This window comes from Elgaria multicarinata, chromosome 3 (assembly GCF_023053635.1).
Source record: "Elgaria multicarinata webbii isolate HBS135686 ecotype San Diego chromosome 3, rElgMul1.1.pri, whole genome shotgun sequence".
NCBI classification, from domain to species: Eukaryota; Metazoa; Chordata; class Lepidosauria; order Squamata; family Anguidae; genus Elgaria; species Elgaria multicarinata.
The window spans coordinates 165,050,095-165,069,225 of NC_086173.1; the positions used below are offsets into that span (position 1 = coordinate 165,050,095).

Genomic DNA, 19,131 nt, shown 5'->3' on the forward strand with positions numbered 1-19,131 from the left:
TGTGGCCCACAGACCCATGTTGTGCAGTCCCCCTGCTCCCCCTTACTGCTGAATCTGCCCCCTCCCCACAGATGCTTTCCTGCACCATGAATGGTGGCATAATAGGAGAGATACCGGGGTGGGACTCTGGGAGCCTCCACCCTGAGTGACCCGGCTTAGCAGCTGGGACGGCTGCATCTTATGGTGACGCCAAACCAGCAATGCCCACTGGGATCATGGGAGGGGAAGCGGCCTGAAACTGAGTCAGCCTCTTGGTCCGTCCGTCTGTTTATTTGTTTATTACATTTATATCCTGTCTTTTCCCCTCCTTTAGGAACCCAGGTCAGCGTACAGAGTCCTGCTCCTCTCCATTTTAGCTTCACAACCACCACCCTGTGAGGTAGGTTGGGTTGAGAGTCTGTGACTGGCTCAAAGCCACCCAGTGGGCTTCCATGGCTACATGGGAACTAGAACCCGGATCTCCCAACTCCCAGTCCAACGCTCTAACCACTGCACCACACTGGCTCAATGTTGTCCATCTAGCCCAATACTTGTCAGCACTGAGCGGCAACAATGTCTCAGGGTTTCAGAAGAATTTTCTCCGCTCTACTTGGAGATGTCGGGAATCGAACCTGTGACCTTCTGCGTGCGAAGCAGCTGCTCTCCCACTGAGCTGGAAATCCCGAGAAAGCTGTGAGGCATTCTGTGTGGGCTACGGAGGCCCGTGTTCCTCCTGGACCAGGAAACTAGTTCTAAAACAGCGGTAGGCAACGTGGGGCCCGTGGGCTCCAAGGTGCCCCTGGACACCCTTCTGAACTGCAAGGAATTGTTTTGCCGGAGTTCGGGCAGACAAACGTCAGGTCCTTCTTTACCGATTGACCTCCGTTTCAAACATTCACGGAAATAAGGAACTAGTGACCGACTTCTGCATTGCGCATGAAGCCACAGGCACAAAGAAACTAACACAATAGTCTTTGCTGGAGTCGATGGAGAAGACTGTGCAAAGATGGGCCTCCGTGGATCTGGGCCCAGAACCGTTGCAGCTCCAGAGCTTAAACTGCTTTGTGTGTGGTGGGGCCTTTGGAGGGGGGACGAAGAGGGGGGCATCTTCAGACACAAGAGACTGAGGGAGGTCTCTGCTGCCGCTTTTCAACTTCCACAATGCTTGCGAAGTGGGGCGTAAATAACAGTTTATTCCATCCCTTCTCTGTGTTCCGCCCTGCTTCAGCAATATTGAGACATTCATTTGTTGCATTTCTATCTGGCCTTCCTCCAAGGAGATCAGGCTTGCATTTATGGTTTCCTCTTACACCTCGTGTGGCGCAGAGCGGTAAAGCAGCAGTTTCTGCAGCTGAAACTCTCCCCATGGCCTGAGTTCGATCCCAGAGGAAGCTGGTTCTCAGGCAGCCGGCTTGGGTCGACTCAGCCTTCCATTCCCCCCCCCCCGCCAGGTCGTACCTAGTTAGTACCTAGTTAGCTGGGGGAAAGGTAATAACGGCCGGGGAAGGCAACGGCAAACCACCCCGCTATAAGGCTTGCCAAGAAAACGTCAGTGAAAGCTGGTGTCCCTCCAAGAGTCAGTAATGACTCAGTGCTTGCACGAGAGGTTCCTTTCCTTTCCTACACCTTTTATCCTCACAACAACCCTGCGAGGTAGGTGATGCTGAGAAAGATCGTGACTGGTCACCCAGTGGGCTTCATGCTTTAACAGGGATTTGAACCCGGATTTTCAGGCATCCAAGCTGAACACGCCGCTCTCTCTCCCCACATGGTTTCCTGCAGTTCTACACATCACCAGTGGCTGTAATCCAAGTACTTGAGTGAATGGATTCTCCCCCTCTGTTTCATTAATACTTTTGCAATTAGCTAACAAGACTCACACAACAGAGAAGAGAGATTTTCATTTTATGGTTTATTCCATCCCTTCTCCGTGTTCTGCCCTGCTTCAGCAATATTGAGACATTCATTTGTTGCATTTCTATCTGGCCTTCCTCCAAGGAGATCAGGCTTGCATTTATGGTTTCCTCCGACGCCTTTTATCTTCACAACAACCCTGCAAGGTAGGTGATGCGGAGAAAGATCGTGATTGGTCACCCAGTGGGTTTCATGACTGAGTGGGGATTTGAACCTAGGTCTCCCCAGTCCCAATCTGAGAGCGAGGGACCGGCATTAACAGTGCCAGCCGGGGAGATTCATGCTTTAACAGGGATTTGAACCCGGATTTTCAGGCATCCAAGCTGAACACGCCGCTCTCTCTCCCCACATGTTTTCCTGCAGTTCTACACATCACCAGTGGCTGTAATCCAAGTACTTGAGTGAATGGATTCTCCCCCTCTGTTTCATTAATACTTTTGCAATTAGCTAACAAGACTCACACAACAGAGAAGAGAGATTTTCATTTTATGGTTTATGGTACAAGCAAGGCTCAGACCATCCAGAAAGGAAATCAGTAGTACTGCGAAAGTTTGCCAAATCAAGCAAGAGCGAAAAGAAGTTTAAAAGAATTCTTTCTTTCTGTAGCCAGATCTTTCACTCGCTGACAGCCATTTCTTCCTCCCTCTGGGCAAAGAGGTGTTTGGGATGGTGCAAGGGCTCCCTCTGGAGCCCAACGCAGACAAGGCCGCTTCTTCCTTCTCACCTGATTTCCCAGAAAAGGCGGTGCCACACGGATTCCCTCATTTTGCCACAAAATGCCACTTGGTTTTCATAGTAACAGCAGAGCTGCCACCTTTCCTCGACCTCAAGGGCAGAAATCCAAATGGTGCAGCTTTTCTAAGCAGGGAGGTGCAGTGATTGGCAGAAATTCAACAGGTGTCATCAGGGCCGGCGCTACCATAGAGGCCGCTCAAGGGGCTGCCTAGACCATCAAGGTAAGGGGGGTGCTGAACGCTGCACCTGGAAGGCGCTCTCCCACAGCGACTCTGAGAGGGTGGCTTCCGGGCGCACCGTTCCGAAGCCACCCGCCCACCCTGTGTCCTGGCTTTGCTTCGGCTGGGCGCCCATCAGCCGAAGCGAAGCCACACACACACACACACTCCAGCGTCCTGGCTTTGCTTTGGCTGGGTGTGCGCCCAGCCGAAGCGAAGCCAGGACGCTGGGGCGGGGGCGGCGGCTTTGGAACGGTGCAGTCGGAAGTCGCTCTCCCAGAGCGGCTTCTGGCCAGGCGTGCCGTTCCGAAGCCACCTACCCGCCGGTCCCCCCACCCCAGCGTCCTGGCTTCACTTCAGCTGGGTGCCCACCCAGCTGAAGTGAAGCCGCGCCCACCCACCCAACCCCAGCATCCTGGCTTCGCTTCGGCTCGGTAGGCGAGATGGCGCCCCACGCCCAGGTACGCTGGGATAGGAGTGGGTGGGTGAAAGCAGCTCACCTGTCTAGGGCGCAAAATAGTCTGGCACCGGCCCTGGGTGTCATTTCCCTGTCACACAGCAGCCCTCTCTGGAAAATGAAAAGGCCGCCAACCCCAGGCAGCGGGTTCCTGGGTACCTCTCTGCACATGGGCCAGGGAGGAACCACATATTTATTTTCACAAGTACTTTTCATAAGAAAGCAGCAAATGGGCTTTTTTCTGAAGCCAAAATGGAAGATGGAGAAAAGTGACAGCTGTGGCCAGCCACATCTTCCCTCAAAATCCGCTCCCCTCTTGCCTGCTCCGGGCACGCGGATTCCTCGCCCCACCCAGGGAGCCCCTTCTTGAGCTGCCTCGACATGCCGGCCTGGCAGAAGTTCTCAGCCACTCTGCCTCCTCCAGGTTCAGCAGACACCCCTGCCTCTTTCTCTCTGCCGCCTGCTCACGGGGAAAGCCCCAGAATTTCCTGTGAGAATTCCTTGTGTGGAAACCGGAAGAAAAAGGCACCGTCAGCTTACAAACCCAGCGGAGAGGAGGCCACATTTAGTCTTCCTTTTACCACAAAGGCCTCACAAGGCGTATTTCAGTTTTTAAAAGAACCAAACACGTAAAAATCAGTTTTCCAAAATAAAATTAAAATTAAAACAGCAGCCTAAAAACAGACACAGCCCAGCAAAGCGCCATTCTAAGTGGAAATGAAACAATTAAAAAAAAAAGTCCAAACAGCAGCACTATTAATCCATTAAAAGAAAGCTACCTGAATTAAGAGGTTTTTCAAAGCCCATTCCATAGTCCATACAAACCTTGACAAGCTGGGGATGATGGGAGTTGTAGCCAAATATGTCTGGGGGAGGCCAGGTTGGAGAAGGCTGGTTCATCCTAATGGGCCCATATGCATACCACTTGGGAGGGAGTGCCATGACCAAGAAGGCCCTGTCTAGTGCCTGCTAATCTGAGTGCTCTGAGAGGGGGGCCTACGAGGACAGCCTCCACCACTGGTCTCAAAACCCAGGCAGGTTCCTACGGGTGAAGGTGGTCCTTCAAATAACCCGGCACCAAAACACTGATGGCATCAAAGGTCAAACCAGCACTATAAACTGGGCATGGAAACGTACCACCGAAAACATAGCGGATGAACAGCCATGCTGTCGGGATCAGACCACAGATCCATCAATCCAGCACGCTGTTCCCACAGTAGCCGACAAGCTACCCACAAGAAACCCACACATAGGACAGGAATGCAACAGCACCCTCCCAACCATGTTCCCCAGCAACTGGTATATATTAGGGTGACCCTATGAAAAGGAGGACAGGGCTCCTGTATCTTTAACAGTTGCATAGAAAAGGGAATTTCAGCAAGTGTCATTTGTATATATGGAGAACCTGAGGAAATTTCCTCTTCATCACAGCACTTAAAGCTGCAGGTGCCCTGCCCTCTTTTAAAGCTAGTCACAGTATAGCTGCAGTATAGCTCCTGCAGCTTTAACTGTTTATTTATTTATTTATTTATTTAAGGATTTTTATGCCGCCATTCAGCCAAAAAAGGCTCTCATGGCGGCTTACAAAAGTATTTCTTTGACAATTGTAAGGGAAGTCGGCAAGCCGGATCCGTAACTTCGGGATAAGGATTGGCTCTGAGGGCTGGGCCGGTGGGGCTGGGGCGCGAAGCGGGGCTGGGTGCGAGCCGCGGCTGGAAGAGGCGCCTGCTCCCCCCCCGCCCGGAGGGGCGCGGCGGCGACTCTGGACGCGAGCTGGGCCCTTCCTGTGGATCGCCCCAGCTGCGGCAGGCGTCGCCCGTCCCTTCTCCCTGGCGGGGACGGGTCGGGCTGGCGTCCCGCCTCGGCCGGCGCCTAGCAGCTGACTTAGAACTGTTGTATTTCATCAACTGTTGTGATGAAAAGAAAATTTCCCCAGGTTCCCCATATATACAAATGACACCTGCTGAAATTCCCTTTTCTATGCAACTGTTAAAGATACAGGAGCCCGGTCCTCCTTTCCATATGGCCACCCTAGTATATATAGGCATGCTGCCCCTGATACTGGACGTAGCACATAACCGTCAGGACATGTAGCCTTTTCCCCCATTAATTTGTCAAATCCTCTTATGGGTGATTTCTCTCCTCATTACTGTTACTACCTATAGGGAAACTGCTCCTTCATTGGGCAGTCCCACTTATGGGGCTTATTTACAGCAAATGCCTATATTTTGGGGAGTAAGGAACTTTCTGCCACTACAACTCAGAGTTCCACAAGCCGACCCCTTTCTGCTGCTGCTAATTCTGTTAGAAGACTTCGAAATCTCCTGGTAGCTGATATAAGAGGCTTAGCGCGTGAGATGGACGTCAACGCTCAAGACAAGATGAGCTATTAAACAAGTAATTTATTAAAGGGATATTTTGTATATAAGGGATTGTTAACATTTACTTTGGGGTTTTCAAAGGATCGCTCAATGATAATGCTTTGGGATTCGAGAGACACTGTTTCTGTTCCAAGTCTCTGAGGACTAATTTTACCTCAGGCCAAATTCCCTTACAACCATGTCCAGCTCCTGGGTACAGACTTCATCTGACACCCAGGCTCCTCCAGCTATATTTCTGGCTGCGTGGACAGTTTATCTCTGTGTGTTTTTTTACTGCCCATTTGCAAAACCTTTGTTTGAATCATCTGTTAGGCCAGCCTTTTGCCATGACACAGACACTTGCTCCCTACTCCTGATACATGATGGGATCTGAGCTGGCGGTGACCGAACAAGAAAGGGATCTTGGGAGTGTGGTGGACTGCTTGAGGAAAATGTCCACCCAGTGTGCGGCTGCTCTAAAGAAGGCAAACTTCATGTTAGGCATGATAAGAAGAGGAATTGAGAACGAAACGGCTAGTATCATACTGCCCTTAAACAAACCTATGGTGCGTGACCATATGCCCGGGTTTGCCCGGATTTGCTTGGTTTTTGTTGGCAAATCCGGGAGGGGGAGGGGAAATCCAGATTTTTTTTCAAAGAGCAGCTCTAATGGGAATTAACAAAAGTGCTTATAACTCCGTCATTTTTTAAGATAAAACCATGAAACTTGGCACAATGGTAGCTCTTAGGAAGGGCTTTAGTCATACCAAATTTGAAACAGATCTGTTCATCCATTGATTTTTTAGGAATTTTTTAAAAATTGAGGTTTTAAAAATATTATTTTTAAAATCGTCATTTTTAAAGATAAAGAGCTGAAACTTTGTACCATGATAGCTTTTAAGTAGAGCTTTAGCCATACCAAATTTGAAACAGATCTGGGGCCAGTAGCAAACCCTGTTAACAACAACAGCTTGCAATGAGTGAAGATACAGTCAGAAAAGATATTTGAGGGAAGGGGAGAGTGTAACACACAGAGTATAGCAAAAGCTTCAAAGTACAGCAAAACCTACAAAAGTAGGAGTGAGTGAAGTTAATTTCAGATACATTGAATCTCTCACTTGTTCTTTATTTCAGTGATTTTAACATTAAGATGTTATGTAGAACAGATTTGTCTTAAATGTGTGCTGTAAAATCAGACATGTGACCAAGGCTATGTTCGGGTGGGCACGCCCCCTTGGTGCTGGACACGCCCCCTTGGGAGGCGACCATGTTGTCCCCCTTTTTGGTTTCCAAAATATGGTCACCCTACTTTCAGACCTGTGAAATACTCTAAATATGTGGCTTCTGCTAGCATGCCAAGCATTTCTCAGGCTGGAAATCTGTTTATCATAGTTCCCCACTTCCAGAAATAATAGGTATTCCATTTTTGGTGAGAATTAGGCCTGTGCAAGCCTCAGGATTTAGATCATTTTATGATGGAACCGCCATTTTGTGATTGGACCGCCATTTTATGTGCCCAGCCCAAGGGACCCGGTACATTGGAAAGATCCTACAACTCCCAGGACGCACTGCCTGGGAGGGAGGAACTTACCGGGAGCCCAGGAACATGGCGCAGTTGTAACTTCACCGCTGTGATTGGCGCCGCCACTGCGATGACCAGCCACCATTCTCCTTGCAGCGCACATGTGCCCCACGCTGCTCCCAATACTCACAAGCCCCTTCAATTTGTCTGAGGCGGGGAGGGCGCGTGGGCACGTCTTCCATGTCTCCAGGAAGTGCTCAGATCAGCTACTCCAATGGCGTAGCTGATCTGAGCTCCTCCGGAAGACACAGAAGACGTGAGTATCCTCCCCCCACCCCTGGTAATTGGGGGCCAGCCCCGGTTGCCCTGGAGATCCCCACTTTTCCAGAGGTCTCCGGGGTTTTCCTGGTCCTCTGGTCACCCTAGTTATGTGTCTAGTGCTGCATACTAGGGAAGCAACATGCACACATATCAAAGCAAAAACTGGAACAGAGGAGGACATGTGTGGGGTGGGAGGTTTCATGTGGGGTGTGTCTAAGCGCTTCCCTCCCCAAGTGTGCCACTGATGGAAAATTGTCCGTCCCCATCGCGTTGCAGTTAAGCCTGGAGGTGGGGGGGGGGAACTGCCATCGGCAGTACTGGCCACTCTGGGCTCGGAGAAATAATTTTGCTTCCCTTGGGCCCAAGCCAAGCAGCCTCCCTCGGCCTTTAAGAAGCCCTCCATGGCAAACCCACGCTAAATGCAAACTGGGGGAGAGTTCTGTTGCTTCACAATTATTTTGCTGCCCTGGTGGGTCAGTGGGCTTTTATTCAAGGCACGTTAGGAGGTGCCAATAAAAGACAGGGAGTCCTGCTTGATCGTTGCCTGTTTTCCTCCTGCACAGCACAATAAAGGCCTTCATTTGTGGAAACACAGGGCAGGGCCTATTCTGTAGTGGGACCTCCTTTTCAGCATACCCGGAGAGCTCTTGCTGGGATTCAAAGGAACACACACTCCTCTGGCCAAGCAGGCGTTGATTGCGAGAGGCACTTTCTGTAGCCTTGTTGGCTCAAAGGATGGAAATGAAAAAAGGGTTCTAGCGAAATGGCTTAATCTGCATGATGTTTTCTAGGCACAACCTCAGCTGGTATTGAACAGTTTGAGCTCCAGCTGGAGGAAAGGGCGCACCTTTGAGTGTAGGGTGTAGGTCTTGTGTCAGTCCCCCCTACTCAGAGTAGTGAGGAAGGGCTAGTTGGTTGCCGAGGTGTTCCTGCCCCATTGTGAGGTCAAGCCAGCTTCCCTCAGCTTGCAAAAGGCCTTTGTGATGCGGGAGTGACATCAGGAAGAGAGTCCAGCTTGGGCCCAGAACAGTTGGCCGATATCATGGACATGAACATGGACATGGACGTGATATTGGGTGAATATTCTCTTCTCCCAGGCATTTTTAACAGCTTTTTAACAGCATTTAACAACGTTAAGTTTGTTTTTAATGGACCCCACAATTGTTGTTTTTAAATGGATACTGTTGTTTTTATACTGTTTTTATGTGTGTGTGTGTGTGTGTTTTTAAATTGTATACTTTTAATGTTTACTATTTTTAAATGTTGTAAACCGCCCAGAGAGCTTTGGCTGTGGGGCGGTATATAAATGTAAATAAATAAATAAATAAATAAATAAATAAATAAATAAATAAATAAATGCCCTTAGAGCTGCCGGTACTTTGTGCAATTTCCTCTGTCGTTGGTTTCTTCCGGACAGCCACCACCTTTCTGGTAAGATACAGACATTGTCATCTTGGCCCTGTGGGGAAGAAGAAAGCGCAAGGGGGCAGGAGCAGGCGGAAGAAACATCATGGCCTGCTCCTGTTGGACTCTCTCTCTCTCTCTCTCTCTCTCTCTCTCTTTCTCTCTCTCCTCCCTCCCTCCCTCCCTCCTGAACTCCTGTTCCTTGTGTGTCATGTCTTTATCAGACTGTAAGCCTGAGGGCAGGGACTGTCTTTTTTGCTAAGTGAAAGCCGCTCCGAGAGCCTTTTTTTGGCTAAGGAGCGGGGTATAAATATGATAAATTAAAAAATTAAAAAATAATTACCTGGGACAGGGGTTGTTAACCCCTCTTCACGGCCCTGATCCGGATACATCCTGGGAGGGGAACCCACTCTTAGAGACTTAGTATGGGGCACCCCTATGCTAGCTCATAGGCAGCCACCTCACCTAAAACCATTTTTGACCAGGGCAAAGCCTCATCACTGGGCTCAGAACAAGGCACCGGACCTTGCAAGACATTTCCATGCCAAATGTGCTCGTTCATAACCGCCAGTGGTTGTGAAAGAGGACCCAAGGGGCTGCCTACCACATGCCTGAGCATCATCAGAAGTGGTGTATTTGATCCCGTGCATCAAGTGCTCAAATATTTAAATCCAGAAGCATAAAAAACCTGGGGAAATCAGGAGGTCTTCACCTGGCACCAAAAAGAGAATAAAGTGAACCCCAAGGCGAGCCTCTCTGGGGAGAGCATTCCATACTTCCACCTTCCCAACGCTGCCTTTCTTTTTCCCTTCCATGTCCCAGGCTCGTGGCCCAAAGAACCAATGGCAACGGAGACAAAGACTTTGGCTTGGAGGGCCGGCCGGCCTCTTGCTAAGAAGGAGCCTCCTGCTAGGAAGGAGCAGCCCTCTGTCTCCTCCAGAGGATGAACCAAGCCTTGCGAGCGTCTCCCTCCCGGAGGCTGAAGCCAACCCCGCTGGTGGAAGCACCAACATCCAGGGACAGTGGTCTCAGCTGGACTTTCTCAGAGGTGGGCGTTGCTTCTTTTTGAGTGCCTCCTATCTTAAAGGCGCTGTTACCCTATGAGAGAGGCGGCTCACCAATGCCTGGCACTCTTGGACGTTCTCCTACTGTGGGCCCCTACCCAAATGCCCACATCCCATGACAGCCTCTCTTGCCTGCGCTTTTGGGGAAAACCCCAGTGAAGCACCCAGGCAGCCTCACTAAGTCTTGGGGTCTCCTGGTCTGTGGCTTGAATTTCTGAGGCTTGGAGCTGAATTTCTGAGATGAGGCCAGGATCAGTTGGGAGCTGTCTTGCCAGGGGACATGTCAGACTATCTCTGAATGCTTCTGTCTCCACAGGTTATTCTTGCAGCCCTCCAGAGCCCCAGGAACTCTCTGCTCCCCCCATCTCGCCAGCCACACCAACGGGAACAGGCGTCTGTGATGGAAACGAGGAGACAGGGAGCTGGGAGAAACCAGGAACTGCCGAGCAGGTGCCCTCCACCTTGCCTCTGTCACAGGGATGCCAACTGTCTTCTCAGGAGGGGGCACATGAGCCCTCCCCTGGAGAAGGCCTCCTGCCTCCTGGGAATGGAGGTGGGATTCAGGAGCAAATGGAGCCCCCTTCCCAGGGATCAGCATCAAAACTAGTGATGGGAGAGCTCACTCACCCCACCATCATCATGACATCTCAGGAGCAGTGTGACATCAAAGTCCCAGCAAAGGGCAGAGGAGAGAGAAACAGGGCAGATGGACAACTGCCAGATGCCACCCACTCTGCCTGTGCCCAGGAAGACCCACCCCATCACTTATGCCCTGAAGTCATCGTGAGAGAGAGAGAGTCCTGCACATTTTAAAAAGATCCACGGGGCAAATCCACACACAGTCTTCGGGGCGCCTGGAGTGCGGCTGCAGTGCGCCCCGAAATCGATGCTGTAGACAGTACCTTAAGCGTTCCAAGAAGAGGCGGCGGAGGAGGAGGAGGAGGAGGAGGAGGAGGCCCCGCATCGCCCCGTGCGGGGATGGGGTGAAGAGTTGCCGGGCCCGGCGGCTTCGCTGGGGAATCGGCTGCGTCCTTGGCACCGTCCACCTGCCCGCCGGCCTCCTGTTGCCGGCGAAAGAGCCACCTGGGCCCACCTGCGTTGGAGAGCTCGGCGGAAGAAGCCGCCGCCGGCTTCTTCTGCCGAGCTCTATGACCCGGGTGGCTCTTTCACCGGCAACAGGAGGCCGGCGGGCAGGTGGACGGTGCCAAGGACGCAGCCGATTCCCCAGCGAAGCCGCCGGGCCCCGGCAACTCTTCACCCCGTCTCCGCACGGGGCGATGCGGGGCCTCCTCCTCCTCCTCCTCCGCCGCCTCTTCTTGGAACGCTTAAGGTACTGTCTACAGCATCGATTTCGGGGCGCACTGCAGCCGCACTCCAGGGGCCCCGAAGACTGTGTGTGGATTTGCCCCGAAATGGAGGCTGCTGGAGAGGGTGAAGCTGGGTGAAATAAGGGTACCTTCCCCAGAGCCATGCAGCGGGGCCCGTAACAGCAGTGCCCCTGGAGATCTGGGCACCCCGGCCTTCACCAAGGGAGGGATGACAAAACAGAGTCCAGTGAGGACCCAAGTCCAGGCTGTCTCCTCCTCAGCCCAACGGGGAAAGAAACTTGTGAAGTTTTCCTTGCCATCACCCTTTAAGCAGGCCTGGGCCCAGATCCGCAGCAGCAAAAGGAGACTCAATGTTTTTGCTCCATGCAGAATCTACCCCTTGCCTAATTCACATTAGATGTCTTCATACTGCTCACCTGCTTGTAACAACAATATTATGTTTTAAGTTTGTTAATATCACAGAAATAAATGGCTTGTATTGGAGGTTCACTTTCAGATGTGTATGTTTCATCTCCGCTCCAATGATATTTCACTAGCAAGAGTGTTCCCACATCCCTCACTCCTTTAAATATGAATAATTTTCAAAATTAAATTGACTCAAATTTCCAGGTTTGTACAATTTATGAGGAGTTCAGCATCTAGAGCCGGTGTTCAGGTGACTGATTTAGTCTGGGGCGGCACAGCCCTTGAATGATTGGGGTTGGCTATTTCTGGGAAATAACCAACTGTGGTGAGGAAAAGGCTCACCAGATGACACATTAATTTGCCAAAACACATATTGTGAAGCAATGCTGTGCCGAAAATTTCTCCCATCCATTCTCATTCAATTTCACTTCTCATGGATTTGGTTCGGGGTTATTTTGCTTACCTGACTTATGAGATGGCTGCCAAATTAGTTATAAGGTGACCTGGTTTTCGATGGCAAATCCAGGAGGGGGAGGGATATCTGGATTTTTTTCAAAGAGCAGCTCTAATGGGAATTAACAAAAATGCCTATAACTCCGTCATTTTTTAAGATAAAGACATGAAACTTGGCACAATGGTAGCTCTTAGGAAGGGCTTTAGTCATTCCAAATTTGAAACAGATCTGTTTATCCATTGATTTTTTAGGAATTTTTTAAAAATTGAGGTTTTAAAATTATTATTTTTAAAATTGTCATTTTTAAAGATAAAGAGATGAAACTTTGCACCATGAAAGGATTTAGGTAGAGCTTTAGCCACACCAAATTTGAAACAGATCCATTCATCCATTGATTTTTTAGGATTTTTTTTTAAATTGAGGTTTTAAAATTATTATTTTTAAAATCGTCATTTTTAAAGATAAAGAGCTGAAAGTTGGCACCATGATAGTTTTTAGGTAGAGCTTTAGCCATACCAAATTTGAAACAGATCTGGGGCCAGTAGCAAACCCTATTAACAACAACAACAGCTTGCAATGAGTGAAGATACAGTCAGAAAAGATATTTGAGGGAAGGGGAGAATGTAACACACAGAATATAGCAAAAGCTTCAAAGTACAGCAAAACCTACAAAAGTAGGAGTGAGTGAAGTTAATTTCAGATACATTGAATCTCTCACTTGTTCTTTATTTCAGTGATTTTAACATTAAGATGTTATGTAGAACAGATTTGTCTTAAATGTGTGCTGTAAAATCAGACATGTGACCAAGGCTATGTTCGGATGGGCACGCCCCCTTGGTGCTGGACATGCCCCCTTGGGGGTGACCATGTTGTCCTCCTTTTTGGTTTCCAAAATATGGTCACCCTAAATTAGTATGTGTATCCCATCAGGATGGGTACGCCTCCTCAGGGGCTGGGCATGTTGGGGTGGGCATGCCTCCTTGAGGGTGGCCATGTTGTCCTCCTTTTTGGTTTCCCAAATATGGTCACCCTATAGAATACTGTGTACAGTTCCGGTCACCACACCTAAAAAAGGATATTATAGAGCTGGAAAAAGTGCAGGAAAGGGAAACTAAAATGATGAAGGGTCTGGAGCATCTCCCCTACGAGTGAAGTGATGTGGGGGTCTGTATCGTCTGAAGGCCCTGATCATGTCCTATAGACACTTGGTAACCAATCAGGCTACCTGAATGCACAGCTGGCCATATATGGAGCAAAGTAACTGCTGTAAGGCGAACGTAGCAGCAGCCCGGAGAGGCTCTGTCAGCTATACGCATGCATCCTGTACCTTGATGTATAAATATCTCTATACCACATCCTCCCAAGGTAGTTGGAGCTGGGTGTAACATGCTGATGCTCTTGCGTGTATGACCTGTCTCTGTATCGATACAATAAACAACTCTTAAGAATACCTGGTTCTGTCTCACTTGGAGATAAGTCCGGTTGGACAACCTAACCCATCATCCACATCAATTGGCGAGCCAGGCAGGAGCAGAAAGTCTGACTGGTCGCGTGAGGCCAGCTCGGCCCGCTGCGGCCCAGTGGGCGCCCAGTAGATATTTCTACAAGTCACAGCCGTCGGCGGGACGTGTCTTCCTCCACTTCCACCAAAGGACGAGGCTCCTGACAGGTGAGACAAACCTTTTATTCTTAAAATCTTGGAGGGCCCCTAGAAACCTCAGAATTTTTAATAGTCATCCGGCGTGGTGACAGTTGTCCGGCGTGGCAACAGATGTACTGACCTTAACAGTCATCCGGCGAGGTGACAAGTTTACCCGGCGTGGTAAAAATAAATCTACTCGGCGAAGTAGAAATTAATTAAGAATGACCCATAGTCACCCGGCGTGGTGACTTGATTATCCGGCGTGGTAATCACCAATTAAACTTGTCGTGGCAAAGGACAAGAGGATATAAATTATTTGAAATGGGTCAAGGTCAGAGTATTCCGAGCGGAAGTCCACTCAGTGTGATGTGTGAACAATGGGACAAAGGGAAACTGCCTGGCACGGCAGGATTGTCAAAGAAACGTATGATTGTATTCTGTGTTAATAAGTGGCCACTGTTGAGTCATTCGTGGCCGGAAATTGGGTCTTTTAACAAAGGAGTCTTAAGAGAACTCAGGAATGTGTTAGAAGAATCTCGCCCTGGCCAAATGGACTACTGGAATTTGTGGGCGGATGTTGCCTATAAAAGAGCAGAGCGTAGTAAAAATATTGGCCCTAGTGCTCCACCACCATATCACCAGTGTTCATTGGGAGAGACCGAACAATATGGCGCCCAGAACGGTGTGGCTGAAGAGCCGCACCCTTCACTTCCGGAAGAAACTGAGCCTACTTATGTCACCACGAAGGCTCAAACAACTGGGCAACGCCCTATATCTAGCCTGCAGGCGCTATTAATGACTGTCGCGCAGTCACACTTAACACAGCCTTTCCGCCCAGCCGAGGGGGATCGGCCACCGCAACAAGCTGTATATCAGGTCATAGACACTTGGCAATTCGTGCCCTTCAAACCTAAGGACTTGATCCTTTGGGCTAAAAATATACCAAATTTACATGAGGATCCTGAAAAAGCGCTTCAACAATTTCAAATAATTATCGATACTTACAAACCCACACCCCAAGACTTAATACAATTTGTAAATTCAGTCCTGAATCCTACTCAAGCCTCTGATTTTGCAAGGAGGATGAATGCTAATTTAGCAGGTGCACCTTTAGGAGATAATCAAGGTACCACTGTAAACTCTTTTCCGGTGCCCGTCTGCTTGAACCCCAATGTAGACGGACACCGAGCGATGATTTTAGACATCGGAAGGCGCGCTCTCACTGTATTGAGGGACATGGGCAGGAAGTCTATCAATTGGAGTAAAGTAAAAACTGTAACGCAGGAGAAAACTGAAAGCCCTGCTGATTTTATGGCGCGCCTCCAAAAAGCACTCCGCACCTGGGGAGGAATCGACCCTGAGTCAGAGCAAAACGCAGCTTTAGTTGTCAGTCTTTTTGTTGATCAAGCAGCCGCAGACATCAAAGGGTACTTCAAACTACACCAACCTGGGTGGCAAGGGAACTCAGTGTCCCAGATCGTCACCACAGCTAAGTACATTTTTGATGGCAGAGAAGAAAGGGATGTTGAGAAAAGAAAGAAAGAAAAGCGTGAAGAAGCATCAATGCTTGCTGCAGCGCTGACACAGGCACACTGGCCTCAAGCAGGAAGGGGCCGGGGAGGCGGCCCAAGGGGGCGTGGAAGAAGAACACCAGTGACAGGTGGATACAGAGGAAGGGGGCGCGGTGCTCCTCCTCCTCTGGGTAGACCAGAGTATGGGCAGCCGAGGGGGGGCGGAGTGCAGCGTTGGTTTCCTATCGGCCCAGGTCCCCGTGACTCACCACAAGAGGGCGCCCAACCAGCGTCTGGAACCTGTCACTCTTGTGGAGAGAGAGGGCACTGGAGAAGGGAGTGTCCCTATGGACAATCCCAGCCGTACAGCCCCCCCAGCTGGCCACAAGGGGCCACCAGTCACCATGATTCCCAATGACTATTAGAGGAAGTCTTTTCTGGGTCGGCCTCCTCCCAGGCTCCGGTTGCTAAATGGAAGCTCGAGTTACAAAAACCTTTTCTTGAAATCATGATTGATGGTCAGCCTGTTACATGTCTAGTCGATACTGGCGCCGCAAAAAGCATGCTTAATTCCTCATGTTTGCCTGTATGTCCCGGACGCGGGACTAAAGTCATGTGTATTGAAAAAAAGAAAAAAAGAAAAAAGAAACTGTGTTAAACGAAAGCATACCTGTAAAAGTTCAAATTGGTTCAGCAACTGTCACTCACCCATTCCTGATGAAGCCAGACAGCCCCGTTTCACTATTAGATCGTGATTTATTGGCTAAATTTTCTGCTGTCGTTTCTTGCAGCCCAAATGGCATGTACCTTACTGTCCCCTCAGACAAACTAATGTGTCTTTTAATGTCATTGATGCCTGGGCCTAAATTTACGCCCTATCTAGATCCCAATATCCCAGGACCAGACACTTTGCCCGAATCGGTCTGGGCTGAAACCTCTTAGGATGTTGGGTTGTTGACCTCAGCAGAACCAGTTCGAATTACTATAAAACCTAATGTTCCTTACCCAAATGTTCGTCAATACCCCTTCAGCACAAGCCGCTGAGCTCATAGCACTCTTCCGCGCCTGCCACCTCGCTACAAACCACACAGTGACTATTTATTCAGATTCTCAGTACTGTTGTTCATGCCATTGGCATCATCTGGCGGCAGTGCAGCTACCTTCAGAGATTGCACACGCCAAGCTTATACACGGACTTTTCCATGCCATTTTCAAATCTAGTGGTGATATACACCAAAGGAATGACTTTGCTGACCAGACAGCCAAAGCTGCGGCTTTGGCCACGACCCCCACCCCTGCCCACTTGTTTCCTATGCTTATTCCTGATGACACCCAAAATGACTGTTCCACTCATCAGTCATTAGCCTCTCAAGATGAAATACAGACTTGGCGTGCAGCCGGAGCCACGCTCCAGAGAAGTGCCTGGACTATGCCTGATGGCCGCCTTGTGTTGCCCAAAGCCGCCTTACGCCTGTTATATATATATTAATGCGCATACCGGAGCCCACTTCGGTCTACGAGACTCACTCAAGCCATTCTTCACAGTTGGTTCCCCCCAGGAATTCACGAAGTCGCCAGGCGGGTAGTCTCTTCCTGTCCCCAATGTTCCCAAATCTCACGGAAGCCCACTCCTCCAGGGCCACAAGGGGGGGGCGGCCATGGTTCCAATTACCCTTTGAAAGTGTTCAAATCGATTATGCCCATATGCCCAAGTCCAATGGTTTCCAGTGGCTCCTAGTAATTCCAGCATGCCCCGCCCGTCGGGCTACAGCACGAGAAATAATGAAACTCCTCCTCCAGTTAGGGGGGGACGAGCAACTAACGTCTTATATCATTTAGTTACAGAAACAATTTCAGGTATTGCGGACGTATGCCCAAGATGCTCAATCCCTGCCACTAGATGTCGCTGCGCACCTACTGAAACCCAGAGATGCTGTGTGGATCCGCAAGATACCTGCTCGCCCAGGCGAACCGAAGTTGGAGGGCCCGTGCCCTATCCTCCTTACTACACACTCAGCTGTTCGAGTGAAAGGAGTCAACACCTGGATCCACTATACTCATTGCAGCAAACAGCCACCAGTAGAAGGCCTCACAGCGAAGGTGAGCCTCCGAGGGAGCACCGCCAGCCTCCCTACGGACCCACAGGACGAAAAGAGGCCAGAAACAGACGAAGCAAGATACTCTTGCCACCACGACCCTGACAAACCCCTCACCCTCATCCTTCGCAGAACCACCTCCCTGTGACAAATGGACCACACGTGGGAGTAGTTCCTCATTAGCCTGTCATGGAATTACATGACAGTCCAGTGTGACATTGCGTGCTGCCCTCCAGACATATCAAAGTGTGGCCCTTCTAACTATACCACTCCAGGGTACTGGTCACGAACCGTAGTTGGGCCAGTCCCAAAGGGGGGACACAATGATTGTCGTGGCCAACAAGAATTGCAAAGACACCAAAGAGAAGGCTGCCTCAAGGTAGCACACATCACGGCCCATACTTGCACCGAAAATGATTCACATGTATAGATACAAGAGCAATATGAGCACGCTTAGCCAATACAGTATTGGAACATTTATATGAGTACAAGCCTAGAGTGGGCCACAGCAATGGTCATACGCTGTTCCGCCACAATGCAGCACAAGGTCGTTATCCCTTCAAACTTATATGGTCCACCTTCAAGAAAGTTGGACAATTTTATGTAGTGAGACTGCGGGTTACCGGTAACGCCCAGCTCTGAATCCCAAATCAGCAACTGCGACCTATAACAAAGCCGAACAGAAGTAGAAAGCTCAGTTGTCAAAAAAAAATACAGCTTTGCAGCGCCCTTCTGGTGCCCAAAATTAAAATGTATGCACAAACATGACCATGAGGCCAGCAGATCTTGACTTACACAAGTATCAATATCTCTGCCTCATTCAGTTTAAAGTTTCCCCCAACCTTACTGAAAGAACGAGCTAGAAAAAGCAAGGGAAATCCATCTCCTGGATGCAGAAGCCGGGGACAAAAAGATTGGTTCTCATTCGAGCCTCTGGCTCCTGAGAACGCGATCATGTCCACCGTAGAGGTTATCCAGTCTACCTTGCATTTAAAACAAACAAACAAACTGTTTTGTGTGTCTTAATGCTGGAGCTGGGCGACCTGGGTCTCCAGTGCCATGGAGAATCCAGCCACTCCAATTATAGAAAAATCCTGAGAAAAAATAGCTCAAGACATCAGGGATGTCACATACCTCCTGTCCAGACCTGGAAAACCTGGGATGTCTAGAGTTAGCTCACCAGTTGGCTGCCAGATTGGCCCTGGTTGGAGCAGATAGTAGTCATCAGGTTAGCAGTCCTTTTGATCATCCTCTGCCTCCCGTGAGTAGGTAGATACAGCTGTTTAAGTTGATGGTGGACCTGCACCCGCTGGGTTAGGTCCAAAGGGGGGACTGATGTGGGGGTCTGTATCATCTGAAGGCCCTGATCATGTCCTATAGACACTTGGTAACCAATCAGGCTACCTGAATGCACAGCTGGCCATATATGGAGCAAAGTAACTGCTGTAAGGCGAACGTAGCAGCAGCCCGGAGAGGCTCTGTCAGCTATACGCATGCATCCTGTACCTTGATGTATAAATATCTCTATACCACATCCTCCCAAGGTAGTTGGAGCTGGGTGTAACATGCTGATGCTCTTGCGTGTATGACCTGTCTCTGTATCGATACAATAAACAACTCTTAAGAATACCTGGTTCTGTCTCACTTGGGGATAAGTCCGGTTGGACAACCTAACCCATCATCCACATCAGAAGGTTACATCAACTGGGATTGTTTAGCTT

At 49.6% G+C, this 19,131-nt stretch overlaps 1 protein-coding gene and 1 long non-coding RNA gene across 2 annotated transcripts in view; one reads left to right on the forward strand and one right to left on the reverse strand.

The window, feature by feature from the left end:
* Window positions 1-19,131, reverse strand: part of LOC134396426 (H-2 class I histocompatibility antigen, Q10 alpha chain-like) — an 84,149-nt gene that overhangs the window by 43,072 nt on the left and 21,946 nt on the right. The window lies entirely within an intron of this gene.
* LOC134396498 (uncharacterized) lies at window positions 13,355-19,037 on the forward strand. Its single transcript, XR_010025273.1, has 2 exons — window positions 13,355-13,830; window positions 17,154-19,037. It is a non-coding gene; the product is annotated as an uncharacterized LOC134396498 (long non-coding RNA).